The sequence below is a fragment of the Plecotus auritus genome (genome assembly GCF_963455305.1).
Source record: "Plecotus auritus genome assembly, chromosome: 1".
In the NCBI taxonomy this organism is placed as follows: domain Eukaryota; kingdom Metazoa; phylum Chordata; class Mammalia; order Chiroptera; family Vespertilionidae; genus Plecotus; species Plecotus auritus.
In genome coordinates, this window is record NC_137770.1 from 223,312,182 (window position 1) to 223,328,974 (window position 16,793).

Here is a 16,793-nt window from a genome sequence, read left to right on the forward strand (position 1 = left end):
ACTTCTCTTTGAATGTTGTGTCAGTCATGAGAGAACAAACCTGAGGGCAGAAACTAACATGCTAAGGAGGCCAGAGACTTGTCATTGTGAGCCATTGAGTTACCCACCCTTAGAGCAGTTCTGCCTTTAGATAATTAAGTAATGTCTGAGATGATAAGTGATGTAAAAAAAAGAATAAAACAAGGTAAATGGTGAAAGACTGATGGAGGAAGGTGCTATTTTATATGGATGGCTAGAAAAGTTCTGATAAGATGATGTTTGATACTCAAAGGAAGTAAGGGGGAAGGCTGTGTAAGATATTTGGAGGAGGTGCAAAGGACCTGAGGTAGAAGTGTGCCTAGTCTATATATATAAAAGGCTAAGTGTTTGTCCATCTGACTGGTAACTATGATGCACACTGACCACCAGGGGGCAGATGCTCAACACAGGAGCTGCCATGACGTACACTGGCCATCTATATATATAAAAGGCAAATATGCAAAGTGTCCCCTTGGGAGTTTGACTGGGAGACCGGGAGTTCGATTGCTCACTATGACATGTGCTGACCCCCAGGGGGCAGTGCAGAATAAAGGGAGGCCCTGGCTGGCAGCCAGAAGGCCCCAATCGGCCCTGATCACCTGTCAAGCCTAGGAACCCTACCCGTGCACGAATTTCGTGCACTGGGCCTCTAGTTTAAAAATAAATGGCACCGTGGACCTGGTGTCAACAAACCAACACTCAGCTTCCCCCAAGTGGGACACAGGCCCCACCACCACCCTGGAGCAACACCCCACCAAATCACAGCCAATGCTGCCAAGACCCCATGGCGCAAAATGCGGCCCACAGCCCAGCCCAGCCTGGAAATGGTGGCTGTGGGCACCGAGTAAAGACGTCACGTAGCAACACCCAGCTTCCTCTCCTTAGCAACTAGCCTCCTTGGAATTTCTTCAGCTCAGGAACCCAACTTGCTTTATAGCCAGGTGCAAGCATTTTACAGTTTAACCAAATGTTTATGAAACATCTTCCCGTGCCTCATCTCATTTGATCCTCACAGAAGTCCTGGAGTAGGTAGATAGGGGACTCGGTAGAATCCTATTTTCTTTGCATTAGCAAGACGTGAATAGCGATATTAAAATATTTCTTCTAATTTATTTCCTTTCAATGTGCACGAATCTGTGCACCAGGACACTAGTAAATAATAATAATGAACCAGTTTTAAAAACTCTCAATACATGGTCAATCTATTGGTAATGGTCCATCTTCTTTCATCCAAACCACTGTCCATTTTCCTCTCCCTGATTATTTTGAAGCAAATTCCCAACATAACATCATATTTCATCTGTAACATTTTATTGTTTCTCTAAAATAACTTTTTAAAACATAGCCACAATAATGTTACCATACAGAAAAAAATTAACAGAAATTCTTTAATATCATCAAATATCCAGTTAGTTTTCACCTTCTTGATTGTCTTATACTTATTTAAAAATATTTTTTTATTGATTTCAGAGAGGCAGGGAGAGGGAGAGAGAGAGAAACATCAATGATAAGAGAGAATCATTGATTGATCGGCTGCCTCCTGCATGCCCCCTACTGGGGATTAAGCCTGCAACCCAGGCATGTGCCCTTGACCAGAATCGAACCTGGGACCCTTCAGTCCACAGGCTGCTCTATCCACTGAGTCAAACCAGCTAGGGCTTGTCTTATATTTTTTGACAGTTTTTCAAATAGAGATCCAAATAAAATCTATAAATTATGATTGGTTCAATTGATTCATTTTACAAAAGCTTTTTGTGCCCAAAAGTATTTAAAAAAATTTTACTATTAAAAATTTCAATATACAAAAGTAGAGGAAATAGTACAACAGAACTTAGCTTCAACAATATAACATACAATCACATCCACTACCTCTACTACTAGATGTGAGGCAAATCCTAGGACTCTTAGCATTTCAGCTTTAAATACATCACTATGTACCTCTAAAGATAAGATTTTTAAAATTTAACAACTGGAGTTTCTTTTGACTGCTTGAATTGGAGATAATAGTGTGGGTATGCATTGCATGTGCATTTGTGTGTGTGTGTGCATGTGTGGTGATGAAGCAGTTATCTAGGGCCCTGATGTACCATGTAGTACCACTTGATTTTTGGGAAACTTCTTACCATTCCAACAGTAAAAATACTGCCAAAACCGGTTTGGCTCAGTGGATAGAGCGTCGGCCTGCAGACTGAAGGGTCCCGGGTTCGATTCCGGTCAAGGGCATGTACCTTGGTTGCGGGCACATCTCCAGTGGGAGGTGTGCAGGAGGCAGCTGATCGATGTTTCTAACTCTCTATCCCTCTCCCTTCCTCTCTGTAAAAAATCAATAAAATATATTAAAAAAAATATAGACTGCCCCACTACACAGCTGACACCTCCCTCTCTCAGTTTTACCTACCCTCTCATGTCTCTCTTTCTTTCCCCTAGCAGTACCAGGTGAATTGCTTGGCAATTTTTAGACTGGAGGCAATCACCAATTATTAGAGGCATCTAATAATTCAGTGGTTCAAGTACCCCTACTTTGAGTGATTCTCTCTTTTTTTTAAATATGGAACGCTTCACGAATTTTCGTGTCATCCTTGCGTAGTGGCCATGCTAATCTCTGTATTGTTCCAATTTTAGTATATGTGCTGCCGAAGCGAGCATTTCAGTGATTCTTTTGGTGACTCCCTCACCCATCTTGGGGAAAAGGAAAATTCTCTACCCTCCCTCACAACAGGAGAGAGAACACCCTCTTTATTTAGAACACTGCAATCTCCCCAAAGGGTAACTTTACCTTAAGAACACTGCCTTCTCCCAAAAAGATACCTTTCACTTGTTCCTGTCTTCCCCTCATATTGGGAGGGGATAATGATGGTGGTAGTGTTGATTATCTTAACTGGTACCTTCCACCAGGCCCAGTGAGGAAGGGATAGACTCCAAAAGCCCATGCTTCTTCAAACATACAACAGGTTAGGGGAAGGCAGTTGTTAGCACCATGTATTCTTAGTTGTGGGCTCAAAAACAGGATTTTAATTCCCTTAAAATGAAACAATCTCTGACATAAATAATGAGCTGGATTCCTTTCAAACTCCCATTTCATTTAATTAGAAGAGGTGACCTTTTCTCTCATGGGACTGCAAGCAGATGTTGGGTCCGTAGGCATCCTATCTAATAAAGAAGGAATATGCTAATTGACCCTCATGCCATTGCAAAGATGGCGGCGCCCACAGCCAATAAGGAGGGAATATGCTAATTGACTACCACACCCTCAAAGATGGCGGTGCCCAGTCCCCTCAGCCCCGCCGGGGTGGCAGGTGCATGGCAAGGCCGGGCCCGCCTGCCTCCAGAGTCCCCCAGTCCCCTCAGCCCCCCAGCCGCTCAGGGCTGTCTGAGGCTCAGGTAACCAGGGCCGGCTGAGGCTTGAGCTGCTGGCAGTGGCAGCAGCAGAGGTGTGATGGGGCATGGCCTTCCCTGCCCCTGAGGGCTCCCCGACTGTGAGAGGGGGCAGGCCGGGCTGAGGGACCCCCCCTCCAGTGCATGAATTTTCATGCACCAGGCCTCTAGTTCTATATAATGCTTGATTGGGATTGTAGGATCAACCCAATCAAGGTAGTTCACCCTCAGGCTGGTAAATTCATGCTTGGCTGGCTGTTGGGGAGGCTTTTGTTCCTCTCCACAAGGACCTCTTCACAAGGCTGTTTGAGTAAAGTGGCATGGAGACTATCTTCCCCCAGAGTAAGCACTCAGTGTCTTTACGACCTAGTTTCAGAAGTCACACACCTTCAGCTGTATTCTACAAGTCAGAGTGCCCCTGATTCAAAGGGCTGGAGGAGACTACAGCGGCATCTTAGAAGCTGAGCTACCAGGGATCCTAACATCTTGATTTTCCAGTCATTTATAAAGCAAGTACTGATAATTTTGCAATAATCCGTACAAGCCTAGTTTTGTACCATACTGTTTTCTTAAACACAACTGTGTTGTCAAACACATATGTGCACATGGTGCACTCAAGCAAACAAGACTTTCTGTTCCACAGATTAAAGGCCCTCTGCTGCCGGGTCAGCCCATGAACTTCATCGGGGCACTAGATTCCACTTCAAACTCTCTGAATTTGAGTCAAGTTCAAGAATTGCCGATTAAGGGCCAAGAAGCTTGACTTGTACTTTGAATCTGTTATTTAACTAGGAAACACTTTGAGTTTTACCAGAAACCTTTAATTTTCTAGTAACATTTACTTGTGTTCAAGTACTTTAATTAAAAAGCTCTCGCAGATTATACTAATTTTCTCAAGTTGACTCAGGTAGTTGAGATGATTCACCAAATGGCTGAGGTAGAAGTCTGGATAGGCACAAAAGTCACCAAGTCAGAGTGAGAAAGACAGCTAACTTTCAATTCTGCAGGACAGGACAAGAGGCACCTTTGTGAAATCTTTCTTGGAACTCCACTTTCACCACTGGTTCTATTTTAATTAAGTTTGTCAATACATGGACCTTAAGGAAACAATAGAGTAGCCCTAAATTTTGCCAAATTGGGAGATTTCCTGGGCCCCAAACATTTAGCAGTGAGACTAAGGAGGCCAGAGCACCAACTTGGTCTAAAAAGACGATTCTTACTCCACAAATAGTATCCTTATTCCAGCACCTAAGGTCAAAGTAACACAGGCTTAGGCTGGCTGCCTAACAATCTTAGATGGTTTCATTTCAAGTGAAATAGGATCCTGTTTTGGACCTCACAGCTTTCCTCTTCCAGTCCCCTGCTCTCTCTCTCGACCAGCAAGTCGTCTTTTGTGACATCTTCCTTTCAATACTCCTTTTGAGCTTAATTGTAGCCAGCTTCCTGGGTGTAAGCATGTGAGGGTAAAGGGGATCAATAACTGCCACATTCAACGTCCTTTTGTATCCAAGACAAAATCCTCTTTGTCCCATTTTCACCTGGCCCTGAGTTTTGATCAAAAACAACCTCTGTAGTGGTACCCTGTCTCAGCGGACATCAACCTGAGCCCACCTCTACCCCCGCTATTCTAAATTTAAAGACTCCAGTCGGGGACAGCCATCAGGGACGCCCAGTAGAGGGGAAAAAAATCCACCTCGGACAAACCAGAGGCTACGTGGGGCAGTTCAACATCCGCGAGGCCTCGCCCCATTCAACCGGAACTGCAACTGCCGCAATCAGTCCCACGAATATCGCGACGCCCGCGCCCGTCCCGCCTCCCCCGACGCACTGCGCAGGCGCGGAGTTCGCGCACGCTCCGCAGACCCGCCGCTGGGGTCTCGAGCAGCTGCAATCTGTTGCGCCGCCGCCCGCGGAAGCGGGCAGATCCGGGTCTCGTGGCTAATAGTGACGTGGTCAGTCGCACCAAAACAGAGGAGGGGAGGAAGCCCGAGACCAGGAGCCGCCGCCGCAGCGTTCCGGAAGCCCCAGGCGGTCTTTCTGCCGAGCCGAGCTCCCGGCCCCCATCCTCCCCGCCCCGTCGGTTGTTTTCTGGGCGGGTGAGTGTCTCTCCTGCGGCGGCCCACCTTCTCCTCACCCCGGTTTTTCCTGGGGGGTCCTCAGGCTCTCGCGGGCTGCGGTGGCTACGACAGAGCAGGACTGCTGCTCGGGGTCGGTGGTTCCCGGCCGGGCTGGCGAGTCTGCTCGGGAGAACCCCGCTGCTGTCGAGCCCGGGTCCTCCGGCGATGAGCGAGGCAGAGAGCCTGCATTTTGGCTTTTCTGCAGGAAACCATAGTCGGGGCTTGGCTGGAAAGTGGACGATAGCCCCGGGTGGTTTTATTTTTAGGGCGAGACAGTTAACTCGGGTGGAGGCGTTTAATGGAGTAAAAGAAGAGAGGGAGTCGTTACGTAGCGGGTAGGAGAAACCCACAAATTCTGAAATTCACACTATATCATTTACCTCTGGTTTTCAGCTCTGGCCAGGTTTAAGGAAGGCATTGAGATGCGTCCTTTGTTGTGATTGATGAGACAGGAAAGCTGCCATCTAGAAAGCGGGAGCTTTTTATCCTGTATTGTGTTGCGAATTTAAAGGATTCCCTTTTTTTTTCTTCTCTCTGTTCAATAAGTGGAACCAGAGCTGACAGCAAAGAGATAGCACAGATTGTGCGATAAACTGATTACAGGAGTACCTGAAGTCCCATGTTGCCGTTGAAAGCCAAAGTTTTCCAAAGTGGCTGTTTCTATGCGTGTGAAGATTTTAGCCCAGATGATGTTGGTTAGCCGGAGAGAGTCAATAGGATGTTTTTGGTTGTCCTAGTTTGCAAAATCGAAGCTGTGGCCTTAATATCTTGGGTTTGCATCAAGAGAGTCGGATGAGCTGTACGCACATATTAACCTGTGTTTGTTGAAGAGAGACCGTCCAGTTTTGGGGTGTTATTGTCAGAAATCGTTGGCAGCTCTGCCTGCAGTAACTTGGAGGGCAGTGACTGTCTCATCTCTTTTAGTCTCAGTAACTGTCTCAGCTGGTTTAGTCTTGAGAACCCTTAGGAAGCGTTCTCGCTGCCCATTTCTGTGGAGGAGGCTGAAAACGTGTGTTCCACTTCAGGGGTGACTGGCCACGAAGATTCCTCTAGCGTAGCCTGCTGCCAGCCGGGCCACCATACGTGGTCGCCCTCCCCCCAAGACACCAAGGAGACCTGAAGACCAAACCTTTTTTTGTCCTAACTTGGTTTTTAAAAAGAACACCCCTCCCCCAACTCATTAATTGAGGTGTTTCTTTGGTAAACCATAAGAAAGAAAAACAGAAGTATGTGCTAATTGATTGTCCCTTATCAAATCCGGGGAGAGTTCTTAATGAATTTAGACTACTACCTTGCAGGGGACCTACTTGTGTGGACCTCTTAACAAATTTCTTCCTCCTGCGAGGGCCGTTGAGATATTTTTTCGTTCTTTTAAAAAAAAATTGATTGTAGAGAGAGAGGAAAGGAGAGGGAGCGGGTGAAGGAGGGAGAGAGAAACATGGAGATCCAGGACGGGGACCAAACCCACAACCTGGGCATGTGCCCTGACCAGGAATCGAACCCATGACCTTTTGGTGCTCTGGAGCAGTGGGCAACCGGTGGTCCGTGAGGTCCGGAAGGTTTGGGGACTGCTGCTCTGGAGAATGCTCAACTATCTGAGCCACACTGGCCAGAGCTGAAATCTTTTTCTTAACACCACAGGTGGAATCCTGTTGAATTAGTTGTTTTTTTGCAGTTCTTTTTTTTTAATCTTTTATGCAAATGCATAACTGAATATTTTTGCTTACACAAAATAATTTGTGATAATTGGGAAAAATGTTGATTGAGGCATATAAACAAAGAAAAAGAAAAAAATAATATTCCTGCCACCACCAATGTTAGCTGTGGTTTATATCCTTTCAGACTTCTTTTTGGCATTTATACATATATTTAAAAATTTTATTTGTTGATTTCAGAGATAGAGAGGAAGAGAGAAAGAGTGAGAGAGAGAAACTTCGATTTGTTGTTCCACTTATCAATGCATTCATTGGTTGCTTCTTCTTTGTGCCCTGACTGGCTGGGAATTGAATCCACATCCTTGGCATATCAGGGTGATGCTCTAATCAACTGAGCTACCCAGCCAGGATAGAATTTATATATTTTATACAAAAATGGTTTACAAGAAAAGCTATCACCTGCTTTTTCGGATGTGGACTTTTGGACCTTAACTTTTAAGGACTATTCACTGTATGTTTGCCAGACCATAACAATAATATGATGGTTTCAAAAGATTTCCTCCCAGATATTTATGGTGATACAAGATTTAAGAAATTATTATGCATTGTGTGGCAAAGTAAGGCCTTTTTAGTTTAACTGTCAGAAGAGCAAGCACAGAATAATTTGAGTTGACAATATGGAAGTTTCAAAAGTGTTTGCTATTTTAGTGGTTTGATTCAGGTAGAGCTTTAGTTCTATTTCATAGTCACAGTATGCTCCCAATGCTGACCAGCTGTGCAGGCCTGCAGCAGTAAGATCCTGAAAGATTTACTTTATGAATCATGCTAATATGCTTTATTGACATTGAATCTTGGATGTGTGCTTTATGGGTGGTTCCGAAAGAGAAGGAAATGTCCATTTCACCTCAGCTTCAGAGGATAAGTACATATTGTGAAGTACCCTAAATATGCTGATAACCCTTTCGGTTTCCATTAGTCATAAATTTAACTAAAACCTTTAAACCTTTATTTTCATTCTGTGCCTCTTCGGTAAAGTCAGTCCCAGATGCTAACTACTCATTATCTGATTAATTCTTTTTCTTTGATTTGCCTTAAGTTACAGTGTTTAATATATATTCTAGATTTATCCACTTCTCCCACCTTTACTGCCACCACCTTTGCCAACTATCACCATCTCTGACCTGGCCTTCTGCAGTAACCTGCTGGTCTCCCTGCTTTCACTTAGGCTTTTTATGGTTCCTTCCTACAGGCTAGGAGATCCTAAAATGTAGATCAGATTTTGTTGCCCCTATGTTGAAAGCCTCCCATCACATTCAGAATAAAATCCAAACTCCTTACTAAAGCTTGCCAGGCACTACCTGTTTGGCACTAGATCAGTGTGACGGAGCCTGGCCACATCTGTTTCTTCCTTTGTTCCAGCCCCACCGGTGGCGTTGTTCCTGGAACTTGCCAGGCATGCTCCTGCCTTAGGGCATTTGCACTTGCTTGTACCCTATGGCTTCACTACTCTTATCCCAGATCTTGCTGCTAATTCCATGATATAATTCAGCTCTTAGTTCAGATGTTGCCTCTTCAAGGAGATTGCATTGCATTGACTTCTCTTGTTTTCTGCATAATATTTGTCACTATTTGGAATTTTCTTTTTTTAAAATACATATTCAGTCTCCCACACTAGAAATTAAACTCTGAAAATGGGGACATGTCTTTTCACTGCATTGTAGGTACTCAATGAATGTTGGTTGAATGAATGAGCTTGGTGAATATGTCTGTATTCCTCTTGAATGTACTGTTGTTCCATTTGAATGTTTGTTTCCATAGTTGGGCACGTATCAGTAGAAACTGCAGTTAGGTAAAGAACAGTTTGGCAGTTTGAAAGCCATTCTGAAAGAGGGCTGAAAATTATTTGAGTCTGACATTAAAAAACAATTACCTGTCTGAATATCAATAATAATGGCATTTACTATCTATGGAATATATATGCCAGTTCCTTTATTTCCTTTATATTAAATTTACCTGACATATCAACCCTCCAAGTCAGATATTGTTATCCCTAATTTACACTGGAGGAAACAGACTCTGGGTATTTAGGTAAGTTGCCCAAGGTAAAGCTACTAGTACTGTTGGAATTCAAGCCCAATTTTCCCTTGACACAAAGCTCATGTACCTTATATTACAGCAGTATTGACTAGTCTCTTTGACTTACAGAATCATGGAAGTTGTGTTAAATAAATCTACCTGTTTTAGCTATCCAAATATGCTAGTAGCACTACTTTCATGAATTGTTTTTGTTCTATTTAAATTTAAATTGGCTACGCATTTCTAATAGCCCTTCCCCCACCATTTTAAACAAAAGACATGTTTGTTATTGAAAAGCTACAAAGAATAGTAATATGTAAAGCCAACAACAACAAAATACAATCCATTCATTCAAAAGTCATCTCTCCACATATTTCTTTGCAGTGTTTTATTTTTTAAAAATTCATCTTCAGTGTAAATGAGATATAATATTCACTTAGATTTGTAACCTAATTTCTCGTTTGTTTAACTTAATGAGTTTTATACCATGGCCTTAGAAACTTTCTAAACTTGATTTTAACTGGCTGTGTTTTATAAGATATTTTGAATAAACTGGTTTATTTAATTTTGGAGATTAATGTAGTTTCTAATTTTCACCATTATACTAGTAAATATTGTGGTGAACCCTGGTAGTTTTAAGTAGTTAGCCCAAGCTCTAAATAATTAAAGCAACCAGTCTAATTACAAAATAAGTCATATTTAAAACATTGTAGTGATTTGAAGTGTAGTGATTTTAATAGTAACTTAACAAGTATATATAGCATACATATACTTGCAATACCTAGAAGTTGCCTCTGAGGAGAGGAGAGTACCCTTTACTTTTGCAGTTTTATTATTTTTTTTAATCTTTCTGTGTTTGAATTTTAAAACTATAAATGTGTATTACTTTTAAAATTAAACTCTTTGGAAAAGTGTTAAAAATTTTAGGTGTATAGTAGTGTTTATATTTTGTTTATAACATTTTAAACTTCAGTGCATTTGTTCTGGGGAAAGTTACCTTCTTGTTGCTTATTTTCATATTGACTTTTCATTTCCTTTTTTTAAACTTAGGTCAAAGCATTGATGTGAGGCTCAGCTTTGTAAAAATACAGGATGAAGCTGGTTTTTACTTGACTACACTCATTGAGAAGTGTAACAGGTGCAGCACTTTTCAAAATTTGACAGCTAATAAAGGTTCTTTAAATCAAGTTAGGGATTCAGTAAGCATCTTCATGTTATATGCCCCAGACCTAGAGATCAGTGTTCTGCCTGCTATCTTTTTTAGCTTACAATATACTTTTCAAAAAACAAGTTAATTTAACATAGTATGTATTTTTTGCTTTGTTACTCTTAGCAAAGGTAATGTGGAAAAAACTGACTTATTTGACATTTTGAAATCTTTGGTGTTAAAGTTTCTAGGCTGCAGCATGGTTGAGAGAGATGTAAGTTACATGAGTTGGGGGAGCAGTAGCCGTAATTCCTTCTGCTCAAAAAGTCATGTAGGCAAGCAAGTGAATGAGAATGATACTGAGAATAGATTCTACTCTAATTTACCTGAATGATGTAAGTCAGGCATAAACTTGTAACATTACTTGTACCTCACAATTTCAGAAGACACTAGTACTTTGTAATACAGCTGTTGAAAAGTGCTTTCTTAACATTTATGAGCAATTTATATACACTGTGATTTGTGATAGTATGGAATTTTTATATAATCTTCTGTTGAATTTTTCTGTTTCTACCTTATGAAAGATAGACCCTGAGTTTAAATGTTGCAATTCAGAGTATTTCTACTAAGTACTCTTTTATTTTATGAAATGCATATGTAATTTTCTTTTTTTGACTACTGAATACTCTTGAGTAGAAATTTAGAAGACATTCCCTGAATATGAAACTTTGGGTTATGATATTGAATGTAAACAAAGATGATTCAATTGAAAAGTTTTCTTTTATTTAACTACTTATAATACATGTTTACTCCTGGACCTTGTGAGAATGTTTGGGATTGTACAGGAGTAAGGAACAACCAGGGAAGGATAGGAAGTTTTTAGGTGAGAGACCAAGATTTAGAACAGAGACTTCTTTCTTCCCTTTCTCTTTTATGCCCAAGAGTGATAGCTGAGCCCCAGGGGAATACTAACAGCTCTAAAGCAGTATACAGAGAACTTGGCTGAGGGTTGAAGATACATTTCAAATCTAAGGGCTTAGACTTGAATTGGCCCAGAGCATTTTACAGTTTAGAAAGAACTCTTACAAATTCTCACTTGATCCTTGCAACAACCCTTTAAAATGAATAGTTTCAGTTAACACTCCGATTTTATAGTTAGAGAAACTGAAGTCACTAAGTAATTTATCTATTCTCAGTAGTAGTGCCATAACTTGAATCATTTATCTAAGATGTATTCTTCTGCTGTCCCGTGATATTTTAGCAAGTGTTCCCTAAGGTAATTCCTAGAATACGATCAAATACTGCTAAGGAAAAAAGGGGTCACTGAGGAAAGAAAGTAATGTCTAAGCCATAGGAAAATAGGGTCATAGTAACTGGGAATTTCTAGAAGAGTGGCAGCAACCCCCAGGTGGACCTTTAATAGAGGCTTGTGCTGCAGAGACATGGAGGAATTAAGGAGCTAAGAACATTCTTGATGACCTTGAAGAGTTACTCTTAATAGCAATGTGAGAAGGTTGAGAGAAATAGTTCTCCTTTTCTTTGAACTTGAACTTTCTCCAGTCAGATTATCACAGAAGTCATTTGCCTATGACATTTATTTTGGCTAATGATATTGCTATATAATTATATTATTATCATATGAGTTAATTATGATTAAGAATCTTGTAATTCAGAGTATTTCTACTACTCTGGCGCTCTTGGAGGAAGGGGCTTTTTTATTTTTTCTATATCCTTCTCAGAACTCTTATGCCAGTTACTTAGTCCCCTGAGGACTTATTAGCAATATCCTTTTCAGGAAAGGAGAAGTGAGAGAAGACATGGGTTTGAATCCCACCTCTGCTGCGTGACTTTGGGAAGTCACTGAAGCTTTATGAGCATCAGTTCTTTCCTTCTTAAATGAGAGGTTGAGAACTGATGCATCCCCACAGTTTTAATAGTACCACTTGTGAAGTTGTCATTTGCAGAATCTGAATAAATGAAGACTTGACATCCTCTAATCTACATGTGACCTATACAGTGAAACCTTGCATAGGCTTTCTGGTCACGCTGACCTTGTTTCCTCTATACATTCCCACTCTTCTCTATGGAAAGAAAACATTTTGTTGTCTTTTTTGTTGTTGTTGCTAATCCTCACCCAAGGATATTTTTACATTGATTTTTAGAGAGTGGAAGAGAGAGGGAAAGACAGAGAGAAACATCGATGCGCAAGAAACACATGGACTGGTTGCCTCATACACGAGCCCCGACCAGGGCCCTGGGCCAGGGAGAAGCCTGTAACCAAAGTATGTGCCCTTGACTGGAATTGACCCTGGGACCCTTTGGTCCGTAGGCTGACGCTCCATCCACTGAGCCAAACTGTCTTTTCTTTTTTTTTAAGCTTGTTAATCCTCACCCAAGGATATTTTTCTATTGATTTTTAAAGACAGTGGAAGGGAGGCGGGGAGACAGAGACATTGAGGTGAGAGAGACACATCTACTGGTCGCCCTCCATACACACACACCCTGCCTGGAACCGGGGATAGAGCCTGCAACCAAGGCACGTGCCCCTGACTAGAATCGAACCCAGAACCCTTCAGTCTGCAGGCCAGCACTCTATGCACTGAGCAGAACTGGCTAGGGCCTGTTCTTCCAGAGACTTCTTTCTTCCCTTTCTCTTTTATGCCCAAAATATTTTATATTAAGAATTTCAGAAGTGGTTTTCACTGTATTTTTCTCTTATAAATAGCTACTTATAGATGGAACAATGTATGGTCACCTTAATGGATCAGTAGAGGGAATATATAAGAAATTTGTAACTATAATTGCTTGGCTGTTAATTTGAATTTTTTAAAATGTCATGATAGAATTCAGAGAGTTCTTAAGCACAGAGAATTGTGATATTTAGGGTATATAATGGAGTTTATTTCAACATTTAAATTTTTAAAATTTCTAACTTCTCCCATATGTAGCTTTAGTACAGTTTTTAACAAATAATGATTGCTTGATTTGAATTTGAGTCTGTATCCTTTTCTTGCCCATCAGAGATGTAAATATAGTTTAAGAGAAAATATGTTTTTTTGTTTTTGTTTTTGTTTTTTTAAAAGATTTTTTTTTAAAATATATTTTATTGATTTTTTACAGAGAGGAAAGGGAGAGGATAGATAGCTAGAAATATCGATGAGAGAGATACATCGATCAGCTGCCTCCTGCACACCCCCCACTGGGGATGTGCCCGCAACCAAGGTACATGCCCTTGACCGGAATCGAACCCGGGACCCTTCAGTCCGCAGGCCAACGCTCTATCCACTGAGCCAAACCGGTTCCGGCAAGAGAAAATATGTTTTAATTTCTGTATTGCTCTCAAGTTATCTTTATAAGGCCTCATAAAATATTGTATGTGGGTGAATTTGAGCTCCTTAGTACATTTAGATCAGGGGTCCTCAAACTTTTTAAACAGGGGGCCAGTTCACTGTCCCTCGGACCGTTGGAGGGCCGGACTATAGTTAAAAAAATAAACTATGAACAAATTCCTATGCGCACTGCGGGCCCAGGACAAGTTGGCTGCTAAGCAGGACAGGCAGCGGCACCCGGCGGGCCAGATAAATGTCCTCGGCGGGACGCATGTGGCCCGCGGGCTGTAGTTTGAGGACCCCTGGTTTAGATGCTGGGTCATCTGATAAAAGCAATCCCAACTATATGTTAGTATATAGTATCCTATATAATAAAGAGGTAATATGCAAATTGACCATCACGCCAACACACAAGATGGCTGCCCCCATGTGGTCAAAGATGGCCGCCCCCATGTGGACACAAGATGGCCAGCAGGGGAGGGCAGTTGTGGGCGATCAGGCCAGCAGGGGAGGGCAGTTGGGGGGAACCAGGCCTGAAAGGGAGGGCAGTTGGGGGCGATCAGGCCTGCCGGGGAGGGCAGTTAGGGGTGACGGGTCCGGCAGAGGAAGGCAATTGGGGGCAACCAGGCCTTCAGGGGAGGGCAGTTGGGGGCGACCAGGCCTGCAGGGGAGGGCAGTTGGGGGCGACCAGGCCTGCAGGGGAGGGCAGTTGGGAGGAACCAGGCCTGAAAGGGAGGGCAGTTGGGGGCAATCAGGCCTGCAGGGGAGGGCAGTTAGGGGTGACCGGTCCGGCAGAGGAGGGCAGTTGTGGGGGGACCAGCCCTGAATGGGAGGGCAGTTGGAGGGGACCAAGCCTGCAAGGGAGGGCTGTTAGGGGCAATTAGGCTGGCAGGAGAGGGCAGTTAGGGGCGACCAGGCTGGCAAGGGAGGGAAGTTAGGGATGACCGGGCCAGCAGGGGAGGGCAGGTTAGGGGCAATCGGGCTGGCAGGGGAGTGGTTAGGGGTGATCAGGCTGGCAGGCAGAAGCCGTTAGGGGCAATCAGGCAGGCAGGCAGGCAGGCAAGCGGTTGGGAGCCAGCAGTCCTGGATTGTGAGAGGGATGTCCAACTGCCCGTTTAGGCCTGATCCCGTGATCGGGCCTAAACAGGCAGTTGGACATCCCTCTAGGGGTCCCAGATTGGAGAGGGTGCAGGCTGGGCTGAGGTATACCCCCCCCCCCGTGCACGAATTTCATGCACCGGGCCTCTAGTAATATAATAATATGGAATTAATAGACAAATATTTTGTTTTCCTTGTTTAATATGCAAGATAGCCAGAGTTTGGGGATAGCCCTGATCATTTGGTTGATCAGTTTTTAAATTGGCTTCTGGGTAAAATCTTAGGGTCAGAAAGCTATTTCTAGAAAAACATTATTTTTAGAGGTGCGTAGTTACCTCTGTGATGTAATTTAGAATAAGGTTAAAGAATAGAGAGCAAACTCAAGTGTAGGCTCCCTGAATGTCCTGGGGGCAGTTCCAGCAATTTCTGACATATGATTCACTTTTGTGGTTTTACAACTCTGGAGTTCTAATCAATGGAATTGATGCTTTTTCTAGAAATGCTTTTTCTGAGTTCCCCATTTCACTGGCCAGCATCTCTATTTTCTACCTTGTGAAAACAATGGAAAAAATATCCTCGGGTGAGGATTAACAAAAAACATGTAAGTTAGTTTTTCTGCATTCAAAAATTTTTTTCTGATTATAGGAGTTAATATATGATTATTATATGATACTAGAGGCCCAGAATTAGTGCAAGAGTAGGCCTTCCTTCCCCCGGCTGCTGGGACCCGGGCTTCCCTCTGGCTGCCGGCAGGCACCGGGACCTGGGCCTCCCTCACAGCCCTGGCTTTGTCAGGTCTAATTAGCATATTATGCTTTTATTAATATAGATTTAATAAAAATGAACAAAGTAAAATCATGTTACCAAGTTATAACCAATTTTAAAGTTTGGGTATGTTTTCTTCCAACTTTTTCGAGTGTGTGTTTTCCTGTGCCTTTTTATACTTATGTGCATGTGCTGTGCTTATTTTTTAAAATATATTTTTATTGATTTCAGAGAGGAAAGAAGAGGGAGAGAGAGAGAGAAACATCAATGATGAGAGAGAATCATTGATTGGCTGCCTCCTGCATGCCCCCCCACTGGGGATTGAGCCTGCAACCTGGGCATGTGCCCTTGACCAGAATCGAGCCCAGGACCCTTCAGTCTGCAGGCCGACGCTCTATCCACTGAGCCAAACCGGCTAGGGCTATGCTTATTTTTTTTAAAATCTTTAGTATACTTTAATATTGTATTGTGATCATTTCCCCATGTCATGAAAGAAAATGAAACATATGGCTGCATAATACATCATAGTATGTATTACAATTTAAACATCCCTTTTTGGCCAGACATTTAGATTATTCTAGTTTTTTGTTTTTCTTAATTCTTACTCTGTCATCCTGACTGGAACTCCCTTTTTTCCTGTTTTTTACTATTATAAAACTATGATAATCACTTTTGTACATCTTAGATTTTTTAAAAAATAGAACCTTAGAGGTGGAATTATGGTTGGGATGTTGAGAAAGTTCTAGAAAGAAGAATTGATTTCTTATTTACTGGGTTGTAATATTTATTATCTCTTACCCTTATTCACTGTTTTTCTGTTTGCCATCCCAGCTGTAGTATGCATCCAGTGTCTTTGATTCTGGATGTGCCTTGGGAAAAAACCTAAAACAAAACTTGTGTTAGCCCTTGTTTTTTTCCTTCTGTTTGTGTATTTTAAAAATGAATTTTTAAATGTATTACCATTTGCCTTTATTTTAAACTCAATTTGATAAAACATTATAGCAACATTAATAGTTGGTATGTACACTGTTGTTTTATTATTTTGATTCTCTTAATTGTTAAAGCTTCCAGTAGAGGGTGAATAGGGGAAGGGAAAGGTACAATTTGTGTTAGGGTCGCCAAAGGAGGAATGCATGAGGTCAAAGTGGTAAGGGATTATAAATTTACTAGAGGCCCGGTGCATGAAAATTCATGCACTGGGGGAGAGGGTCCC

General features: G+C 42.2%; 1 protein-coding gene across 1 annotated transcript in view; it reads left to right on the top strand.

The window, feature by feature from the left end:
• The first annotated feature begins 5,173 nt into the window (after window positions 1-5,173).
• Window positions 5,174-16,793, top strand: part of SMIM14 (small integral membrane protein 14) — a 60,613-nt gene continuing 48,993 nt past the window's right edge. Inside the window, exon 1 of the mRNA XM_080681364.1 lies at window positions 5,174-5,489. The gene's annotated coding sequence lies outside the window, so the exon portion shown is untranslated. The remainder of the gene's footprint in view (window positions 5,490-16,793) is intronic.